We start from the raw sequence: 22,848 nt of genomic DNA on the forward strand, positions 1-22,848 counted from the left end.
AATCCTTCCTTCAAATAGTTTTACAATCTAGAAGGGACAGAAAGACATGCTTGAGGAATTCCAATACAGAAATGTGAAGTGTTCTGAAGCACCAGTAAGGGAGAAATGAAGAAAAAACAGAACTAAGACTGGAATATGACAAGGATGACCACTGACACTACTGTTATTCAACATAATACTAGAAGTTCTAGCTACAGCAATCAGACAAGAGAAAGAAGTAAAAGACATCCAAACTGGAAAGCAGGAGGTCAAATTATCCTTGTTTGCAGATGATATGATCTTATATTTGGAAAAAACTGAAGACTCTGCCAAAAAACTATTAGAATTTATCAACAAATTCAATAAAGTTGCAGGATACAAAATCAACATATGAAAATCAATATAGCACTTCTATAGGCCAACAGTGAAGAATCTGAAAAAGATATCAAAAAAGCAATCCCATTTACAACAGCTACAAATAAAATAAAATATCTAGGAATAAACTTAACCAAAGAAGTGAAAGATCTCTACAGTGAAAACTATAAAACATTGATGTAAGAAATAGAAGAGTACATTAAAAAGTGGGGAGATAATCCATGTTCATGGACTAGAAGAATCAATATTGTTAAAATGTCCATACCACACAAAGCAATCTACAGATTCAATGCAAGCCCAATCAAAATATCAATGACATTCTTCACAGAAATAGAAAAAAAATCCTAAAAATTTATATGGAACCACAAAAGATGCAGAATAGCCAAAGCCATCCTGAGCAAAAAGAAAAAAACTGAAGGAATCATATTACCTGACTTCAAATTATATTAAAGAGATATAGTAACCAAAACAGCATGGTACTGGCATAAAAACAGACAAATAGACCAATGGAACAGAATAGAGAACACAGAAATAAATCTTACAGTGAATTCATTTTCGACAGAGGTGCCAAGAACATACATTGGAGAAAGGACAGTCTCTTCAATAGATGGTGCTGACACAAACTGGAAAACCTAAAAGAAATTACTGAATTCCTGAAAACATACAACCTCCCAATATTGAACCAGGAAGAAATTGAAAGCCTGAACAGATCAATAACAAGTTTCGAAATTGAATTAGTAATAAAAAAAAATTACCAACCAGAAAAAGCCCTGGGCCAGATGGATTTACAGTTGATTTCTACCAGACATATAAAGAGCTGGTACCAATCCTACTGAAACTATTTCAAAAAATAGAGGAGGAGGAACTCCTCCCTAACTCATTCTGCGAGGCCAGCATCATTCTGATACCAAAACTTGGCAGAAAAAAAATCTTCAGGCCAATATCCCTGATGAACATACATGCAAAAATCCTTAACAAAATACTAGCAAACCAAATCCAATTCACCACAATCAAGAAAGCTTTATTCCTGGGATGCAAGGTTGGTTCAACATACATAAATCAATACATGTGATTCATCAAATAAATAGAACTAAAAACAAAAACCGCATGATCATCTCAATAGATGCAGAAAAGGCTCTTGATTAAATTCGACCTCCCTTCATGTTAAAAATCCTCAACAAACTGGGCATCAAAAAGGAACATACCTCAAAATAATAGCCATCTATGACAAACCCACAGCCAACATCATACTGAAGAGGCAAAAGCTGAAAGCATTTCCCTTGAGAACCAGAACAAGACAAGGACGCCCACTCTCACCACTCCTATTCAACACAGTACTGGAAGTTCTAGCTGGGGTAATCAGGCAAAAGAAAAATAAAAGCTTTCCAAATAGGAAGACAGGAAGTCAAACTATCCTTCTTTGCAGACGATATTATTCTATACCTAGAAAACCCTACAGTCTCTGCCCAAATGCTCCTAGATATGATAAACAAATTCAGCAAAGTTTCAGGACACAAAATCAGTGTACAAAAGTCACTAGCATTTCTATACACCAACAATGTCCAAGTTGAGAGCCAAATAATGAATGCAATACCATTCACAATAGCCACAAAAAAAAAAACTAAAACACCTAGGAATATGGATAACCAGGGATGTGAACGATCACAACAAGAATTACAAAACACTGCTTAAAAAACAAAAATCAAAGATGACCCAAACAAATGGAAAAACAGTCTAGACTCACGAATAAGAAGAATCAATATTGTTAAAATGGCCATACTGTCCAAAGCAATTTACAGATTCAATGCTGTTCCTGTAAAACTACCAACATTTTTCACAGATTTCGAAAATATCATTTTAAAATTCATTTGGGACCAAAAAGGAGCCCAAATAGCCAAAGCAATTCTAAGCAAAAAGAACTAAGCTTGAGGCATCACACCACTCAACTTCAAACTGTACTACAAGGCTACAACAGTAACTACAACAGCATGTTACTGGTACAAAAGTCGACACAGAGATCACTGGTACAGGTTAGAGAACCCAGAAACAGAAACCATATACCTACAACCATCTGACCTTCAACAAAGCTGACAATAGCAAGCAATGAAGAAAGGACTCCCTCTTCAATAAATGGTACTGAGATAACTGGCAAGTTACCTCAATCTTCTCAATATGCAGAAGATTGAAACTGGACCACTATTTATCACCAAATATAAAATTCAACTCACGTTGGATTAAAGACTTAAAGGTAAAACCTAAAACTATGAAAACCCTAGAAGAAAACCTAGGAAATATCATTCTGGACATTGGTGCTGTCAAAGACTTCATGATGAAGATTTCAAAAGCAATTGCAACAAAAACAAAAATTGGCCAGCTGCAGTGGCTCACGCTTGTAATCCCACAACTTTAAGAGGCCAAGGCAGGTGGATCATTTGAGCCCAGGAATGCGGGACTAGCCTGGCCAACATGGTAAAACCCTATCTCTACAAAAAATAAAAAAATCAGCTGGGCATGGTGGTACATGTCTGTATTTGCAGCTCCTCAGGAGGCTGAGGTGGGAGGACCGCTTGAGCCTGGGAGGTGGAAGTTGCAGTGAGTCAAGGTCATGCCACTGCACTCCAGCTTGGGTGACATAGCATGACCCTGTCTCAAAAAACGAAAAAAAAAAGATTAAAAGTGGGACCTAATTAAACTTAAGAGCTTCTGCACAGCAAAAGAAACTATCAATAGAGTACACAGGCAACCTACAGAATGGGAGAAAATAATTTGCAAACTATGCTTGTGACAAAGGTCTAATATCCAGCATCTATAAAGAACTTAATCAACAAGCAAAAAAAAAAACTTTATTAAAAAATGCACAAAGGACATGAACAGACACTTCTCAAAAGAAGACATATAAGCAGCCAACAAGCATATGAAAAAATGCCCAATATCACTAATCATTAGAGAAATGCAAATCAAAACCACAATTAGATACAATCTCACACCGCTCTGAATGGCTGTTACTAAAAAGTCAAAAAGTAACAGATGCTAGCGAGATTGTGGAGAAAAGAGAATGCTTATACACTGCTGGTGGGAATTTTGTAAATTAGTGTAGCCACTGTGGAAAGCAGTCTAGAGATTTCTCAAAGAACTTAAAATAGAACTACCATTAGACCCAGCAATTTCATTACTGTGTGTATACCAAAAGAAATATAAACCATTCTCCATAAAGACACATGCACACGAATGTTCATCACAGCACTATTCACAATAGCAAAGACATGGAATCAACCTGGATTCCCACTAGTGGTGGACTGGATAAAGAAAATGTGGTACATATACACCTTGGAATACTATACAGCTGTAAGAATGAGATCATGTCTTTCCCAGCAACATAGACAGTCATTATCCTAAGTGAATTAACACAGAACAGAAAATCAGATTCTGCATGTTCTCACTTAGAAGAGGGAGCTAAACACTGAGTACACAGAGATACAAAGAAGGGAACAATAGACACTGGGGCCTACTTGAGGCTGCAGGGTGGGAAGAGGGTGCAGATTGACAAACTACTATCAGGCATTATGCTAATTACCTAGGTCACAAAATTAGCTGTACACCAAACCCTGAAACATGCAATTTACCCATGTAACAAACCTGCACATGTACCCCTTGAGCCTAAAAGTTGGAAAGAAAAAAATTAAAAAATAAAATAAAAATGTGGGGTCAACAGAAAAGAATGTTATGATAAATAAATACATAATGCTGAGAAAACTGAATATCCATATGCAGAAGAATGAAACTAAACCCCTATCTCTCCCCATATACAAAAATCAAATCAAAAGGGATTAAAGACTTAAATCTAAGACCTCAAACTATGAAACTATTAATACTAACAGAAAACATGGGGGAAACTCTCCAGGACATTGGTCTGAGCAAAGATTTCTTGGGTAATACCACAAAACCACAGACAACCAAAGCAAAAATAGATAAATGAGATCACATTGAGTTATTAATAAAAGCCTCTGCACAGCAAAGGAAATAATCCACAAAGTGAAATGACAACCCACAGAATAGGAGAAAATATTTGCAAACCAGAATTATTAAGGGATTAATAGCCAGAATATATCAGGAGCTCAAAAAACTCAACTGGGAAAAAAAAAAATCTAATAATCTGATTTTAAAATAGGTGAAAGATCTGAATAGACATTTCTCAAAAGAAGACATACAAATGGCAGATGAAAAGTGCTCGACACCACTGATGATCAGAGAAATGAAAATGAAAACTGCAATGAGATATCATTTCATCCCAGTTAAATGGCTTTTATCCAAAATACAGGCAATAGCAAATGCTGGCGAGGAAGTGGAAAAAAGGGAACCCATACACACTGTTGGTGTGAATATAAATCAGTGCAACCACTATGGAGAACAGTACGGAGGTTCCTCAAAAAACTAAAAGTAGAATTACCATACGATCCAGCAATCCCACTTCTAGGTATATACCCCCAAAGAAAAGAAATCAGTTTTTTTAAGACATACCTGCACTCCCATGTTTATTGCAGCACTCTTCACAATAGCCAAGATTTGGAAGCAACCTAAGTGTCCATTAACAGACAAATGGATAAAGAAAATCTGGTACATATACACAAGGGAGTACTATTCAGCCATAAAAAAAAGAATAAAAGCCTGTCATTTGCAACAACATAAATGGAACTGGAGGTCATTACGTTAAGTGAACTAAGCCAGGCACAGAAAGAGAAATTTTGCATGTTCTCGCTAATGTATGAGAGCTAAAAATTAAAACAATTGAACTCAGAGAGTAGAATGCTGGTTACCAAAGGCTGGGAAGTGTAGTGGGAGAGTACTAGGAAGTAGAGATGGTTAATGGGTACAAAAATATAATTAGATAGAATGAATAAAATCTAGTTGTATTGTTGACTATAGTCAATAATAATTTATTGTATATTTTTAAATAACTAAAAGAGTATAATTGAAATGTTTATAACCACAAAGAAATGACAAATGCTTGATTGAGGTGATGGATATCCCATTTACCCTGTTTTGATTTTTAGGTGTTATATGCCTATATCAAAATCTCATGTGCCCCATAAATACATATACCTAATAGGTACCCATAACATCAATTTTTTTTTTTTTTTTTTTGAGACAGAGTCTCTTACTCTGTCACCCAGGCTGGAGTGCAGTGGCATGATCTTGGCTCACCGCAACCTCCACCTCCCAGGTTCAAGCAATTCTCCTGCCTCAGCCTCTCGAGTAGCTGGGATTACAGGTGCTCACCACCATGCCTGGCTAATTTTCGTATTTTTAGTGGAAGTAGGGTTTCACCATGTTGGCCAGGCTGGTCTCCAACTCCTCTCCTCAAGTGATCCATCCGCCTCAGCCTCCCAAAGTGCTGGGATTACAGGCGTGAGCCACTGCACCCAGTCTAAAAATAAAATATTTTTAAACAATTTTTTAAAGCGAAGAAAATGAGTGCCTTTTAGCCCTATGAGTAAATAAAACAAAAACAAGATTTTATAATCTAATTTTTTTAATTTAACGACATATAAAGAATATTTTTCCCATGTCACCAAATAATTTGCTACATTATTTTGACACTTGTAAATTATCCCATCTTATAAATGAGCCATTTTTAACCAATCTAATATTCTTATGTATTTACTTTTTTTATAAGTTTAAACAATTAAAATTCCAGATAATATTTTTCGAAGTAGTGTTGACAATAATAAAACATGCTGACCATATTTACATTTCATTTATAACAATCTTATAAGGTAAGTGGTATAATTATACCCATTTTATAGGTGAGAAACTTGAAGGTCACAGTGGTTAAGTAACTTGACCACAAGTATCTAGACAATGACTACTAAGGCAAGTATTTAAGCCCAGGGAGTCCAAACAGACAGACTTGATTTTAACCCTTTGATTTCCAGGAATTCATTCATTCAGAGACGCAACGAGAAAATCAGGAGATTCTAATTATCTCCATAATATAGATGAAAAAAACAGGTAAGAAAGGAAAAAAAGGACTTGTCCAATATTCAATGAACCAGGAGAAGAGTTAGAAAAGGAATGACTCAGCCACATGCGGTGGCTCACGCCTGTAATCCTAACACTTTGGGAGGCCAAGGCAGGTGGATCACTTGAGGTCAGGGGTTCAAAACCAGCCTGGCCAACATGGTAAAACCCCATCTCTACTAAAAATACAAAAAAAAATTAGCCTGGCGTCATGGCAGGCACCTGTAATCCCAGCTACTCAGGAGGTTGAGGGAGGAGAATAGCTTGAACCCAGGAGGCTTGCAGTGAGCCGAGATCATGGTACTGCACTCCATTCCGGGTGGCAGAGCGAGACTCCATCTCAAAAAAAAAAAAAGGAATGACTTCCCCCGCCAATTAATCTCCATCTGAGCACAGAATACCAAGGTGTACAAATCATGTCACTTTTAGGGAACCAGCAAGAAAGACTTTCTCATGAGTGGTCTCAATTCCCTTGTCAGGCTGGGTTAACAGAAAACTAGCAGGTGGAGCTCCTCCATCCCACTGTATTTCCCTTAACCATAAAAATTCTTTTCTACCTGTTGTATATTGGGCTGCCATGGAAGGTTTTGTTATGAAGAAAAAATACGTGAGAAAGTGTTTTCATATTTTTTAAATTAGATATACAAGTTTCTAAAAATGTTTCCAAATCTCCGGACTAAATAATGTCTAAGGTATTTCCCAACTCTAACAATCTAGCATTTCCTCTGATACGTATTGATGGTGTGAGGAAAATGGCTGTGCTTCAGTCAGGACGAGGCAGAGGTAGACATCCAGTACAGCATGATACGGTGGGTTTGGAGTGCAGGCACACAATCCTGTGCATTATATAATCACATGTATGTAGCCATTTGATGTAACCAGTTTGTGTGAGATCGTACCTGGCTTTGAGCCATTATTGTTGTGAGTAATATAACTACACTGCTGACTCTGTAGGAGGGGAGAGAATAAAGCCATGTCCCAACTGCCTATGGTCCCTTGAGTGTTCTTTCAGCTACCCACCACCAATCCACCAACTCCGCTTGGACCTCAGCTAGGGCTGGAACCTGACAATTGGCCTAATCAGCAGGATCCCAAGGTGAGTGAGTCCTTGGCCCCGATGATCCCGGGTGGGCCATGTGGCCCCAGCATGAGTTATGGTACCTGGTGGCAGCTGTGCTGCTAGGATGGGCCCCAGTGGAAACATGGGCAGTGGTGGACAGGTCCCCCATGAGCATGGAGAAGGGGCGGAAGCACCTGGAAGGACAGAGCACCGAGAAGGAGCTGCTTCTGCCGGCAGAGTTGGATGGGCGTTTTTGACTGTACTACGGGAAGCACACGCTCGGTCCCTGCGGGATGCACACAGGTAAAGGGACCTCCAGGCACAAGCAGAGTGCCAGGAGGCCCGGATACACGGCTTGGAATGAGAATTAGGAGCTGCCATTAGTGTGGGCCTGGGCCCACCATCCCAGCCAGAGACCCTGGCTTGTTCTGATACCTAGGAGGAAGAACCCCTGTTTCAGGCTCGCCCAGTTGTCTGCCAGAAAATAGAGCATGAACAGCTGTTGGAGCCCCACAAATGGCGGGCCCAGGGACCCCTACCATGTGCTCTGGCACATACATCTGGCTTCTGTGGAAAACTGGACATGGTTAGACATTTGGGGTCCCATGGCCAAAGTTTGGAATGCAACATGACAAGCTTTGGATAGGGGATGCCACAAAACCCATAGCATGCCCACCCACTGGCTGACCCGTAGTGACTATGATGGATGGGGCTGGTTAGTGGGAGAACGTGTGGTGCCCCCACCACAGGTACCATGATGTATAGAGCAGCATTGGGGCAATGTCATCATGGGTTGGTTATCTGCCATAGCCTGCACAAATATAACATATGTCACCACACCAAAGGTGCAGTGGAATAGGCGGCCTCATCAATGCTGGGCCCCAGTGGACTTAGCGCCCCCTGGAAATTTATAGACCTATGAAGACACGGGATGGTCATCTTTGCCAGTGAATTGGACTGGCTGCTGTACCTAGGGGGGCCCTTATGTGCCTGCCACTATTATTCCCCCATTACCTGGATGTCCACCTAACTGGGAAGCACTACATTCCCAGTTTTTTGAGTGCGACGAACCCCCTGGTGGCTCTACCCCTTAGCATTAACCATCCCTGGAGCAGGTGTCATCTGTAGAAATGTAAGTTATGGCCCTTGCAGAGCACACTGCTTGAGCTTTGAATTACACCTGAGTTGCCCTCCTTCTGTTGACAGATGAGGTTGATCAAACCAGGAAGGTGGTACTGCAGAACTGGGTGGCCCTCAACATATTAACTGCTGCCCAAGGTGGCACCTGTGCTCTTTTGGGAACACAATGTTGTGCCTTCATCCCTGACAATGAACAAAACATAACAGCAGTTTTGCAAGAGTTTCTCAGGAAATCAAGGCAGTTGACAGCCTTACTGATGACCCCCTACAGACATGGTGAGCATCTTTAGGCTCTGGCCTATGCTGGACCCTAATAATTATGGGCAGCATAGCAGGAATATTAGTAGTGAGTTGTTGCTCCCTATATTGCTGCTGCGGCCTATGAGTCCAAAGTTCCACCCTGTGGGCACGTATCCCCACTACAAGGACTCCCTCGGCCTAGAGGGTGGAGTGTAAGGTAAATGGCTGTGCTGCAATCAGGAGTAGGCTGAGGTAGACATCTGGTACAGCCTGACACAGCAGGTTTGGAGCACAGACACACAACCCCGTGCATTATGTAATCACATTTATGTAGCCATTTGATGTAACCTGCCTGTGTGAGCTCATATGAGGCTTTGAGCCATTATCGTCTGTAATATAACTGCACTGCTGACTCTATAGGAGGGGAGAGAATAAAGCCATGTCCCAACTGCCTACGGTTCCTTGACTGTTCTTTCCACTACCTGCCACCCGTCAACAAACTCCCTTCAGACCCCAGCTCAGGTTGGAACCTGACAGATGGTACTACATGACTGTTGCCATTTCACTTATTAGTGAGGGGTGAATTATTGTATATATACATTTTTTTTAAGTGGGCAAGGCATGGTAGGTCACACCTATAATCTCATCACTTTGGGAGGCTGTGAGGGAAGATCGCTTGAGCCCTGGAGTTCAAGATCAGCCTGGGCAACATAGCAAGATCCCATCACTACAGAAAAATTAAAAATTAGCTGGGCATGGTGTTATCTGCCTGTAGTCCTAGCTTCTTGGGAGCTTGAGGCAGGAGGACCACTTGAGCCCAGAAGTTTGAGGCTATAGTGAACTATGATCACGCTACTGCACTCTAGCCTGGGCAAAAGAGCAAGACCCTGTCTCAAAGTCTCAACAAACAAAAGCTTATAACATTTCATGGAAGCTTCATCTTCCTCAGATATGATGTTCTGGCTTTCTATTATAGTGGGTTACTGGCTTTCTGAATTATTTTCTAAGAGCTTCACATTTGTGTTCCTGGCATATTTTGTAAGTAGGTCCTGGCTGAGCATCTTAGGGAACAAGTCACTCATTTTTTTCTCTCTTCAGGTGTCTTCGCAGCACAGTACTTCCATGGAACACAAAGTTAAATCTTAGACAATGTGCTATACAATATATCTTCAATATTTGAAAATAGAGACTCATACCTGCATCTTAGGATTAAATCACTAAATTGTTTTGCCTACAATAAGCCCATATTACTTTTAACTGTAAGACCCAACAGCTGTGCTTGCTTTGGCAGCAAATCTACTAAAACTGCAATGATACAGAGAAGATTAGCATGGCCCCTGTACAAGGATGACATGCAAATTCATGAAGTGTTTCATATTTAAAAAAAAAAAAAAAGATCTAGTAGCTGGCACATAGTAGGTCCTTTATTGTTATTGCTTGGTTTATTATTTAATCTATCAAGGTGTAGTGAGGCAAAAACTGATGTTAAGAAAAAAATTAATAACATTTAGAGGCATCATAATATTTATTGAGGCATTTTTAACAGAAAATTGATATTTCATAAAGATTTCTTCAAGAACATTTTTATTTTTAAATATTTTGGGGCTAGGCACGGTGGCTCACCCCTGTAATCTAAACACTTTGGAAGGCCAAGGCAGGAGGATCACTTGAGGAATTCAAGACCAGCATGGGCAACATAGTGAGACCTTTTCTCTATAAAAAATTAAAGAAAAATTAGCTGTTTATAGTGGTGCATACCTATAGTCCCAGCTACTTGAGAGGCTGCGTGGAAGGGATCCCTTGAGCTCAGTAGTTGGAGGTTACAGTGAGCCATGATTGTACCACTATACTCTAGCCTGAGCAACAAAGCAAGATTCTATCTCTGAAAAAAAAAATTATACACCTTTGCTGTATTTGAGATAGCCCAAATGTAAAAACATTAAAAGATAACTTCCCATTCAGAAATCAGAAAACATTTTCAGTAATGAATAATAAAACTATTATGTTTTAAGTCAAATGTTACATGCTTCTTCTCAGACTCTGGGAATGTTCCACTTTCAACAAAGTGTCCAATCAAATAAAAACAAGACACACAGACATCCCCCCCCAAAAAAATCAATGCAATTAAAAAAAAAAAAATACTGGCTGGGTGCGGTGGCTCACGCTTGTAATCCCAGCACTTTGGGAGGCCGAGGCGGGCGGATCACGAGGTCAGGAGATCGAGACCACGGTGAAACCCCGTCTCTACTAAAAATACAAAAAATTAGCCGGGCATGGTGGCGGGCGCCTGTAGTCCCAGCTACTCGGAGAGGCTGAGGCAGGAGAATGGCGTGAACCCGGGAGGCGGAGCTTGCAGTGAGCCGAGATTGCGCCACTGCACTCCAGCCTGGGCGACAGAGCAAGACTCCGTCTCAAAAAAAAAAAAATACTGACAATTCCCAGTCTATTTAGACTATGAAGAAGCTATGCCCTGGTGATTTACTATTAGGTTGGAGATGGAAGACCTGAGATGTCATGCAAAACTCTGAGCACCTTAAAATTGTGGCTTGAATGAAACATTGCAGGACAAGAAGGAGAAGTAAAGTCTTCACTTGGGAAGGCCCCAAGAATGATCTACATGAGTGAATCAAATAGCCAGGCACAATGAGGTCTAGAACTGCTTTTCTCCCAGCACAAGCATGTCTGAGTCTCATGTTAGACAACTGAGTTTTATTCCTATAGAAGTCTAGCTATTTATGAAAATATCTGAGATGCATTTTCAGTTGCTTATGCAGAGAGCTCCAGCTTGCAAGTGGAAGAGTCATGCGGGAGCCCAGGCAGGAACCCCACTCACTTGAGACTTTCTCCTCAGCTTGGGGCCTGCAGGTACCCACCTTCCCCATGTGGGCCACCTTATCGGAAGGAATCTGAAATGTTGAAGTTCACAGGAAACAGTAAAAGAATGCAGGTTCTGGATTCTGCCACAAATAATCCTGTGTCTGCAGACAATTAATTTTGCTGTACCTTTTTCTCCACATACTAGAAAGAGCTGAAAAGAACTCTTTGAGTTCTCCCAAACATCCTCTGATTTTAGAGATGGGGCTCATGGTAACAAGGATAGGAGTGACTTTCCTGGCATCATTTCACCCATTCATTCACCCACTGAGTGTTCACTTTGTGCCAGGCGTATTGGACCTCAGGGAGCTTACAGTGAGGAGACCAACAAGTTTCCTGCAATGGAAGTTTGGAAGGAAGCATAGAACAGAGAAAGCTTGCCATTCTCTGCAGGAACCAGGGACACCTTCACAGAGGAGGGAACATACAAGCTCAGTTTTGAAGTAGATGTCTGCCTTGGGCCAGGGAGGAACTACATTCCAGGGAAAGGAGACTATTCCATGAAAAGCTCAGGAGGCATTAACGCATTGAGTATTCAAATAGCAGCAAGTTCAGCCAGTGGAATATCAGACTAGAGAGGAAATGATTAAGGGCTTGGAATGTTCCATATTTCCCACAAAGAAATAATTTTAGTTGGCATATGAACTAACATTTGTTACTATAATAGTTACAGCAGAAAAATGCAACTAGAATTTGAAACCTATGCCTTTAAGGAGAATGTTGCTTAGGACAAGAGTAAAACTAAACAGAGAGTAGTGTGAAATGCCTGTAAAGTAATAGTGGTGGTAAAACTTGAAAACCACAAAAGATGGAAGATGAAAGGGGGAGGGAGGAAAGGAAGGCGGGGCAGAGGTTGAAAAACTATCAGTTACTAAGCTCACTACCTGGGTGACGGATCAATCATACCTCAAACCTCAGCACCATGCAAGGAACAGGCAGGTGCAATGCAGGAAAGGGCATAGCAGATGTGAGAGCTATTTAGAAGGTAGAATCCATAGAAATTGGCCATCACTGGATATGGCTATTAAGGGAGAAGGTATCCAGGATGACTGTTCAGCTATCCAGTTGGACAACGGGGCAAACGGCAGGACCATTGTCCAGGACAGAGAACACAAGAAGAATCAGGAGGAATGATGTTGCATGTTCACCATGAGCAGGGGCATTAATTTCGATGAACATTCTGTAGTTCACAGGCTGGCTATAAACACACCCGTGGACACCAACTTGAATATTGGGAACGGGGACCCAGGGAAAGGAGATGCCCAGTGCTGTGACCTCTGGGCTGGAACCCTGCTGAAATGATTAGGAAGGCTAAATGTTTCTCTTCTGCTTAATAACGTAAGTTCTATCTCACAGGCTCAGCAGCTGTCCTGTAGCTAGTTGTTGAGGGGGGCAAAAGAGCTATTAATTAAGGCGTGCAGTCTAGCTGACACCTGATAGTACTGCTGTGTCCTCTGGCACACAGCAGCCCATGTCTCCAATTTAAAGGGCAGAAATTAAAAGCCATGCAACCTGACCTCACAAGCTTGAGCTCCCCTGAACTGTGGCCGGATCCCTAGACATACACCAGGCAGAATCCACGTCTGCACATTTAGTCCCCGCAGCCTGCAGAAACCTAACACCTTTTCCTACCCACTTCCAGTGCCACCAGGAAATTAGCACTCACCCAGGTACTGGGTCATAATTAAACTGAACAAAAAGACAGCTGCTTCTACCTTTCTTTTTTAATCACCAACATGCAGCCTTGGGGATTACCAGCTTTGGGTTGATTTAGGGAGGATTACTCTTTCATTAGTTTCCAGGGTCAGTTCCAATACGCTGTCATAGGAGCCCTTTAAGACACCCTTCCATGCCAACAGTTCATCCCTTTCCATGACTGAAAGGTTAGGTTTTTGCAAGCCTACGATTTGTCAGACCCCCAAATATCTGATTTTTAACCAGAAACAACACCCTAAAATGATTCTGCACCGATTTTCTAGGTGTATATGAGATGTCACTCTAAATCCCCAATGTAGTCTCTAATAATGATGAGAAGGAACAAATGTGGGAAAGGAACAAATGTGAAGAGCTCAAGCTTCTGCATAGCAAAGAAAACCATTTACAGAGTGAAGAGAACTCACAGAGTAGGAGAAAATATCTGTATATCACACATCTGATAAGGGGTTAATATCCCAAATATATAAGAAACTCAATAGCAAGAAAACAAATAACCTGATTTTTAAATGGACAAAGGACTTGAATAGATATTTTTTAAAAGAAGACATACAAATAGCCAACAGATTAATTTAAAAATGCTCAACATCACTAATAATCAAGGAAATGCAAATTAAAATCACAATGAGAGATTATCTTACACATGTTAAAATGACTGCCATCAAAAAGACAAAAGATAACAAGTGTTGGCAAGAATATGGAGAAAAAGGACCACTTGTATACTGTTGTAATGTAAATTAGTACAGCCATTATGGAAAACAGTACAGAGGTTCCTCAAAAAACTAAAATTAGAATACCATATGATCCAGTAACCCCACTTCTGGGTATATATCAGAAAGAATTGAAATCAGTACACTGAAGAGATATCTGTACTCCCATGTTCACTGCAGCATTGTTCACACAGCCAAGATATGACATCATGCTAGGTGTCCATTAACAGAGAAAATGTGGTATATATACACAATAGAACACTAATCAGCCTTTAAAAAGAAGGAAATTCTGTCACTAGGACAATATAGATGAACCTGGTGGACTGTGTGAAATAATCTATGCACAGAAAGACAAATACTGCACAATCTCACTTATATGTGCAATTTAAAATAGTCAAACTTACAGAAGTAAAAAATAGAACGATAGTTACCAGTAGAGAGTGGATGAGAGATGCTGACCAAAGAATACAAAGTTTCAGTTAGATAGGAGAATAAGTTTTTGAGATCTATTGCACAGTACGGTGACCATAGTTAATAATAATGTATTATATATTTCAAAACTGCTAAAAGAATAGATTTTAAATGTTCTCAGTTATAAAAAACGTAAAGTATGTGATACATATGTTTACATGTCAATTAGCTTGGTCTTAATGTTAATTAGCTTGATCTAATCATTCCACAGTGAATACAGATATCAAAACATTACATTGTGCCCCATACTCCATTAATATATATAATTGCCAATTAAAACTTTTTTTTTGAGACAGAGTCTTACTCTGTCACCCAGGCTGAAGTGCAGTGGTGCAATCTCAACTCACTGCAACCTCTGCCTCCCAGGTTCAAGCGATCCTCCCACCTCAGCCTCCAGAATAGCTGGGACTACAGGTGTGTGCCACTGTGCCCACCTAATTTTTTAGTAAAAGCAGGTTTCACCATGTTGGCCAAGCTGGTCGCAAACTCCTAACCTCATGTGATCCACCCACCTCGGCCTCCCAAAGTGCTGGAATTACAGGTGTGAGCCATTGCGCCTGGGATTATAGGTGTGAGCCATTATTAAAAAAATAGATGAAGAAGGATATACCATGCTAATGTTAATCAAAAGATAGCAAGAGAAGCTATATTAATTTCAGGCAGAGCAAGCTTCAGGGAAAGGAAAGGTATCACAGATAAAGATGGGACACTGCATAATGCTAAAGGGGTCAATTCTCCAAAAAGGCATAACAACCTTTAATGTACATGTGCCTAACAACAGAATATCAAAATATGTGAGGCAAAAACCAATAGAAACGCAAAGAGAAATAGAAGAATCCACTATTGTAGTGAACACTTCAAAGCCCTTCTATCAGAAATTGACAGATCCAGCAGGCAGAAATTCAGTAAGAACACACTTGAATTCAACAACACCATCAATCAACTAAATATAATGGGTATTTATAGACTAATTCATCCAACAACAGCAAGATACATATTATTCTCAAGCTCATGTGCAATACTCATCAACATAGACCATATTCTGGGCTCTTAAAACACCTTAACAAATTTTTTAAAAAATAGAAATCATAAAATTGGATCCTTATCTTATACCATATATAAAAATCAACTCAGAATGGATTAAGGACTTACATATAAAACCTGAAACAGTACAACTGAAAGAAGAAAACACAGAGGGAAAGCTCCATTATTTTGGCCTGAACAATAACAGAAAGATAGCTGGAAAATCTCAAATTACTTGGAGATTAATCAACACACTTCTAAATTACACATGGATCAAAAAAAAAATCAAGATAAATTTAAAAATATTTTGAACTAAATGAAAATGAAAATACAGCTCATCAAATTTTGTGGGATGCAGCAAAAGTAGTGCCTGGTGAAATTTACAGCATTGTGTGCACATATTAGTAAAGAGGAAAGCTCCAAAATCAATAATCTTCCACCTTGGAAAACAAGAAAAAGCACAGCAATTAAACCTGAAGTAAGCAGAAGACAAGAAATAACAATTAGAGTAGAAATCAATGAAACTGAAAAAAGGAAATCAATAAAGAAAATCAACAAAACCAAAAGCTGGTTCTTTGAAAAAAAATCAATAAAATCAATGAGCCTCTAGCCAGGCTAACTAAAAAGCCAGGGTGGTGGTGGGGAGGGCAAATTACTAATATCAGAAATGACAGAGGAGACGTCACTACAGATGTCATAGATTTTAAAAGGATAACAAAAGAATTCCATGAACAACTCTATGATCACAAATCTGATAACCTAGATGAAACTGATCAATTCCTTGAAAGATAAAATCTGCCAAAACTCACACAAGAAATGACAATCTAAATAGATCTATATTTATTAAAGAAGTTGAATCAATAATTAATAAACTTAAAAATACAGAAAGTTCCAGGCCTAAATAGGTTCACTGTTGAATTCTGTCAGCCATTTAAGGAAGAAATTACACCAATTCTCTACAATCTCTTTCAGAAGATAGAAGCAGAGGAAATACCTCCTAATTTATCTTATGAGGCCAGCATTACCTAATACCAAAACCAAACAAAGACATTACAAGAAAACTACAGACCAGTATCTCTCATGAACATAGATACAAAAATCCTCTACAAAATATTAACATACTAAGTCCAAGAATGTAAAAAAGAATTCTATATCACAACCATGAGATTTATCCCAAGTAGGCAAGGCTGGTTCAACATTCAGAAATCAATTAACACAATCTATCACATCAACAGGTTAAAGAAGAAAAATAACACAATATCTTTGTTGTTGTTGTTGTTTGTTGTTTGTTTTTTTAGGCAGAGTCTCATTCTGTCCTAGGCTGGAGTGTAGTGGAACAATCTTGGCTCACTGCAACCTCTGCCTCCCAGTTTCAAGTGATTCTTGTGCCTCAGCCTCCCAGGTTGCTGGGATTACAGGCATGGGCCACCACACCCAGCTAGTTTTTTTTGTATTTTTAGTAGAGACAAGGTTTTGCCATGTTGGCCAGGCTGGCCTTGAACTCCTGGCCTCATGTGATCCACCCACCTCCGCCTCCCAAAATGCTGAGATTACAGGCATGAGCCTCTGCACCCAGCCTATGATCATATCAATAGATGCAGAAAAAGCCTTTGACAAAGTCCAATACCCACCCATGGTAAAAACTCTCAGGAAACTAGGAATAGAGGGGAACTTCCTCAATTTGATCAAGAATATCCATTAAAAACCTATAGCTAACATTATACTTCATGGTGAGAAACTTAAGATTAAGAAACTTAAGGTTAAGAGCATAATGGCAAGGATGTCCCCTCTCACCACTCCTTTTTATCATCATACTGGAAGTCCTAGCTAATGCAATAAGACAAGAAAAGGAAATAAAAGAGATACGAACTGGGAAGGAAGAAATAAAACTTTGTTCGTCCATGACAGGGTAGTCTATGTCAAAAATCCAAAAGAATCAACAAAAAAATCCTGGAACTAGTAAGCAATTATAGTAAGGTTACAGGACACAAGGTTAATATACAAAAGTCAATTGTTTTCCTATATATCAGCAATGAGCAAGTGGAATTTGAATTTAAAAACACAATACCACTTATGTTAGCCTCCCAAAACATAAAATACTTAGGTATAAATCAAACAAAATATGTACAAAATCTGTATAAGGAAACCTTAAAAGCTCTGATGACAGAAATTAAAGAACTAACTAAATGGAGAGATATACCATGTTCATGAATAGGAAGAGTTAATATTTGGCCAGTCATGGTGGCTCACACCTGTAATCCCAGCACGTTGGGAGGCCAAGGCAGGAGAATCACTTGAGCCCAAGAGTTCGAGACCAGCCTGGGGAACATGGTGAGACTCTGTCTCTCCAAAAATTTTAAAATTCACCAGGCATAGTGGTGTGCTCCTGTAGTCCCAGCTACTCAGCAAGCTGGGGCAAAGGATCACTTGAGTCAAGGATCAAGCCTGCAGTGAGCCATGATCACGCCACTGCACTCCAGCCTGGGCAATAGAGTGAAACCCTGTCTCAGAAAAAAAAAAAAAAAAAAAAACAATATTTTCATAACATCAATTCTGTTATGACTGGGATTGATTCATTGCAATCCCAGTCAAAAACCTGGTACATTATTTTGTATAAATATTTTTAAAAATGAATTCTAAAGTTTACATGGAGAAGCAAAAAGACCTTGAATAGCCAACACAATATTAAAGGAGAAAAACTAAGTTGGAGAACTGACACTACCTTACTTCAAGACTTACTACAAAGCTACAGTAATTAAGGCAGTGCGGTATTGATGAAAGAATAGACAAACATATCAAAGGAACAGAATTCAGAACCCATAAACAGACCCACATAAACATATCAACTGATCTTTGACAAGCAAAGGAAATACAATGGAACAAAGATCATCTTTTTAACAAATGAAGCTAGACTTGGACATGAAAAAAAAAAATGAATCACAGAGGCTAAATGTAAAGTAAAAAACTATAAAACTCCTACAAGATAATAACACAGGAGAAAACCTAGATGATCTAGGGGTTTGTTTTGTCTAGAGACAGGGTCTCGCTCTGTCATCTAGGCTGGAATGCAGTGGCACAACCATAGCTCACCACAGCCTCAAACTACTTTGCTCAAGGGAGCCTCCCACCTCAGCCTCCTGAGTAGCTGGACTATAGGAGCACACCACATCAAGCTTATTTATTTATTTATTTAGACTAAGATGGTAGGCCATAAAATAAGTCACAATAAATTGAAAAGGATTAAAATAATTGAGACTATATTCTGACTATAATGAAATTAAATTAGAAATCAAGAGATCTGCAAAATCCCCAAATGTTTAAAAGTTAAACATGCTTGTAAGTAATCAATGAGTCAAAAAAGAAATCACAGAAGAAAATATTTTGAATTGAATTAAAAACACAGTATATAAAAATTTGTAAGATACAGCTAATGCAGTGCTGAAAAGGAAATTTATGGCTTAAATGTTATTAGAAAAAAGATGTAAAAATCAACGGTTTAGGCTTCTACTTTAAATAGCTACAGAACAAATTAAACCCAAAGTATGTATAAGAAAGAAAATAGGCCGGGTGCGGTGGCTCATGCCTGTAATCCCAGCACTTTGGGAGGACGAGGCAGACCGATCACCTGAGGTCAGGAATTCGAGACCAGCCTGACCAACATGGAGAAACCCATCTCTACTAAAAAAATACAAAATTAGCCAGGTGTGGTGGCACATGCCTATCATCCCAGCTACTCAGGAGGCTGAAACAGAAGAATTTCTCGAACCCGGGAGGCAGAGGTTGCGGTGAGCCAAGACCATGCCATTGCACTCCAGCCTGGGCAACAAGAGCGAAACTCCATCTCGAAAAAAAAAAAAGAAAGAAAGAAAATAAGAGGAAAAAATCAAATAACAGACAATGAACATTGAAAATCAATGAATCCAAATACTGGTTCTTTTATTGTAAAACATAACACAATAGAAAAGTACACAAACAAAAAAATACATATATAGCACAGTGATTTATCAAATACCATGAAACTACCACATGGTCTTTGAAGACCATGACCAGCACCCAGAGGCACCCTCACATCATGTCCCCTCCCAATCCCTATTCTCTCTGTCCCTCCCAAAGTAATGACTATCCTAAATCATGCAAATAACTTCCTTGCTTTTCATTATTTTATCACCAATGGAGGAACCGAACAACTTGAAAGTCCAGAGTTATTTTACCTATTTTCTTAAATTTCATATGATAATAAAATATGTACTAGATATGTTTGTTGGCCATTCACGTATCTGGCTTTGGGTGTTCAAATCTTAACCAAGCTGCCTTTGAAAAGATCAATGAAAAAAGCTGACAACCTTCTACCTACACTAAGCAAGGCAAGAGAAGGCTCAAATTACCAACATTAGCAATGAAAGAAAGAACATAAGTAGAAATCTTACAGATATTAAAATAGGGAAACATCATGAACAACTTTACACCAATTAGACAACCTACTTTACACAAAATAACTAAACCAGCTAGGTGCGTAGGAATATGCCAAAATAGGCCGGGCACAGTGGCTCAGGCCTATAATCCCAGCACTTTGGGAAGCTGAGGCAGGTGGATCACCTGAGGTCAGGAGTTCAAGACCAACCTGGCCAACATAGTAAAACCCTGTCTCTACTAAAAATACAAAAATTAGCCAGGCGTGGTGCGCTACTGTAATCCCAACTACTTCGGAGGCTGAGGCACAAGAATCACTTGAACCTGGGAGGCCGAGGTTGCAGTGAGCCAAGATCACACCACTGCATTCCAGCCTGGGCAACAGAGCGAGACTCCATCTCAAAAAAAAATGTGTGTGTGTGTGTGTGTGTGTGTGTGTGTGTGTGTGTGTGTGTGTTTTCCAAAATAAACACTTAAGGAAATGTCTTACCTTTTAAAAACCTTCCAAACTGTCCCTAGACCCATGTGAAACCCTAAGTCATTTAAAAGAGAGGACTACATGTCAAGTTAGGCCCCAAAAAACATCTTTAAGTGCCTATAATGTGTGCTACACACTGATAATTCAAATTAAAGATACGGTTTTTTCTTACAGTTCTACAATCTTCCTTTGGCTTAAAGACTCCTGGAAATACAGACATGAGTAAGAGATAACACTAGATTTATTAAAGATCATAATGCTATCATTTATTGAAGAAAAAAAGCAAAAAAAAAACAACTAACAATTGTGATGGGGGAGGAGAGACAGCTTGGCAACATTCCTTTTAAAGTTAAGTTAGCATAAAGAAAACAATACTTATTAAATGAAATAGATATTCAAGGTAGGAAAAGTAGTACTCAAGAATGTATTTTTGGATACAAAAATTCAGTTACACAATCAGTAGCATTCAAAATTAGTTATGAGTATTTGTACAATTACAAAAATGGATTCACGTTTTAACAAAGTATTTTAAAAGCTCAAACATTTTAAAACAGGCACAATATTCTAAAGGCATATAAACTCACCATGGGCTTTTGAATGTCCTCACTCCCAACTTCACAATCAAAATTTACAGAAGCGGCAAAAGATCAGAGTTCAGAGGGCTATTTTTTTTTTCCCTTTCCTTACTTAAGGTTGCAAACACATTGACAGAGGCAAAATAAACACCTTTCATAGCAGAAAGACCAAAAAATTGAATGTAAACTACAGCTCTCCCTTAGGAGATTACACAAATACAAGGTTCATTTGTACTTAGAACAAGGCTCATAACTTCTTGTAGCATGGACATTCAACAGGCACAGAGCAACATTCACCCAAATACCAGCTGCAATTTGTCCTTTAAGGATGCCTCACAAGTATATTATGTCCAGGTAGCCAGTCCATTTATATCAGGGACCGGTTGTCCTTTTGTTGTTTGTGGCTGTTTATTAAATGTAGTGGCATTACTTTGTTGTGAATATGTACCATCATTTGCTACAATGCTATGAACTGACCTTTCATTTTACTTTTTTTAGTAAATTATTCCAGATCCTGAATAACCTTTCATTTTAAACAGCAAAGTTTCTCCTGTCTAGTGGACTCATGGTTACAGATCATCCTGTCTACAGAAAATCATTTTGTACATTTCTAAGCCCATTATCAGTTTATCTACTCCTGCTAGAAAGGGACATAATTTTTTGTCAATTTACATTAACAAAGGCTCTGCTACTCCCCATTTATCTCGCTGCAACAAAAACTGGCAAGCCAAGGGTAAAGCTTAAGTATCAGGGACTATGAATTTACAGTAGAAGTGAAAAATAACCAAAGTGGAACTAAATCCCCTATTCTTGAGTGCAACTGAGATCAAGTAAACTTCGCTGGACTTTCTTCTTAACTATATATAAAACTATTAACTAGAAGGTAAAGTCACACAATTTTACCTCCCAACAAACTTTTGAAATAAAAATTTCCAAAAAATTTAGATGTCTAGGTTTTGTTATATCTTACCAAGAGTTACACAGACATAAATTTGTATTTAACTTCAGTTAAACATCTATTCACTTTTTAAAAATGCTCTCTGCAAATAAACTACTGGAAATCTTAAGCTTACTAAAAAAACTTAAGATTTTTAAATTTAAAAAAAAACTAAGACAAAAATCTAGTAAATGGCTTCATGTACCTTTAAACACTGATTCTTAAATTTTTATATGCTGAAAATGAGGTTTGAGAATAGGTATTTTAAACTATTTATAATCCTACAGTCCGACTCTAGTCAGAAGTTATCTGAGCAAAGAAAATAAAGCCTGGTGTAGACAGTCCCATAGAAAATAGAATCCACAGCCAGTGGGCTGCCCTTCAACTTCCCAATTCATTCCACTAAGTCTCATGATGCAAATCTGTCACTTTCATAGGGCTATCAAAAACAGAAGCCAAGCCAGATCCTCCACACTTTCAGATATGGTCCCTTATTATCTATTTTAACAGAAGTATCAAAAAGCGATTTTTATTTATTTATTTATTTTTGAGACAGAGTCTCACTCTATTGCTCAGGCTGGAGTGCAGGGGTGCGATGTCGGCTCACTGAACTTCCACCTCCTGGGTTCAAGCAATTCTTGTGCCTCAGCCTCCCTCCCAAGTAGCTGGGATTATAGGCACACACCAGCTAGCCTGGTTGATTTTTTTGCTGTTGTATTTTTTGTAGAGATGGGGTTTCGCCATGTTGGCCAGGCTGGTCTTGAACTCCTGGCCTCAAGCGTATCACCCCCCTCAGCCTCCCAAAGTGCTCAGATTACAGGTGTGAGCCACTGTACCCAGCCAAA

The 22,848-nt window shown here is 39.1% G+C and overlaps 1 protein-coding gene and 1 non-coding gene across 2 annotated transcripts in view; one reads left to right on the forward strand and one right to left on the reverse strand.

The window, feature by feature from the left end:
* The window catches only part of SFT2D2 (SFT2 domain containing 2), an 86,053-nt gene that overhangs the window by 37,863 nt on the left and 25,342 nt on the right, over nucleotides 1–22,848 (reverse strand). The window lies entirely within an intron of this gene.
* Nucleotides 10,092–10,194, forward strand: LOC116473915 (U6 spliceosomal RNA). The gene has a single exon (XR_004249478.1). It is a non-coding gene; the product is annotated as a U6 spliceosomal RNA (small nuclear RNA).

This window comes from Hylobates moloch, unplaced genomic scaffold (genome assembly GCF_009828535.3).
Source record: "Hylobates moloch isolate HMO894 unplaced genomic scaffold, HMol_V3 SCAFFOLD_8, whole genome shotgun sequence".
In the NCBI taxonomy this organism is placed as follows: Eukaryota; Metazoa; Chordata; class Mammalia; order Primates; family Hylobatidae; genus Hylobates; species Hylobates moloch.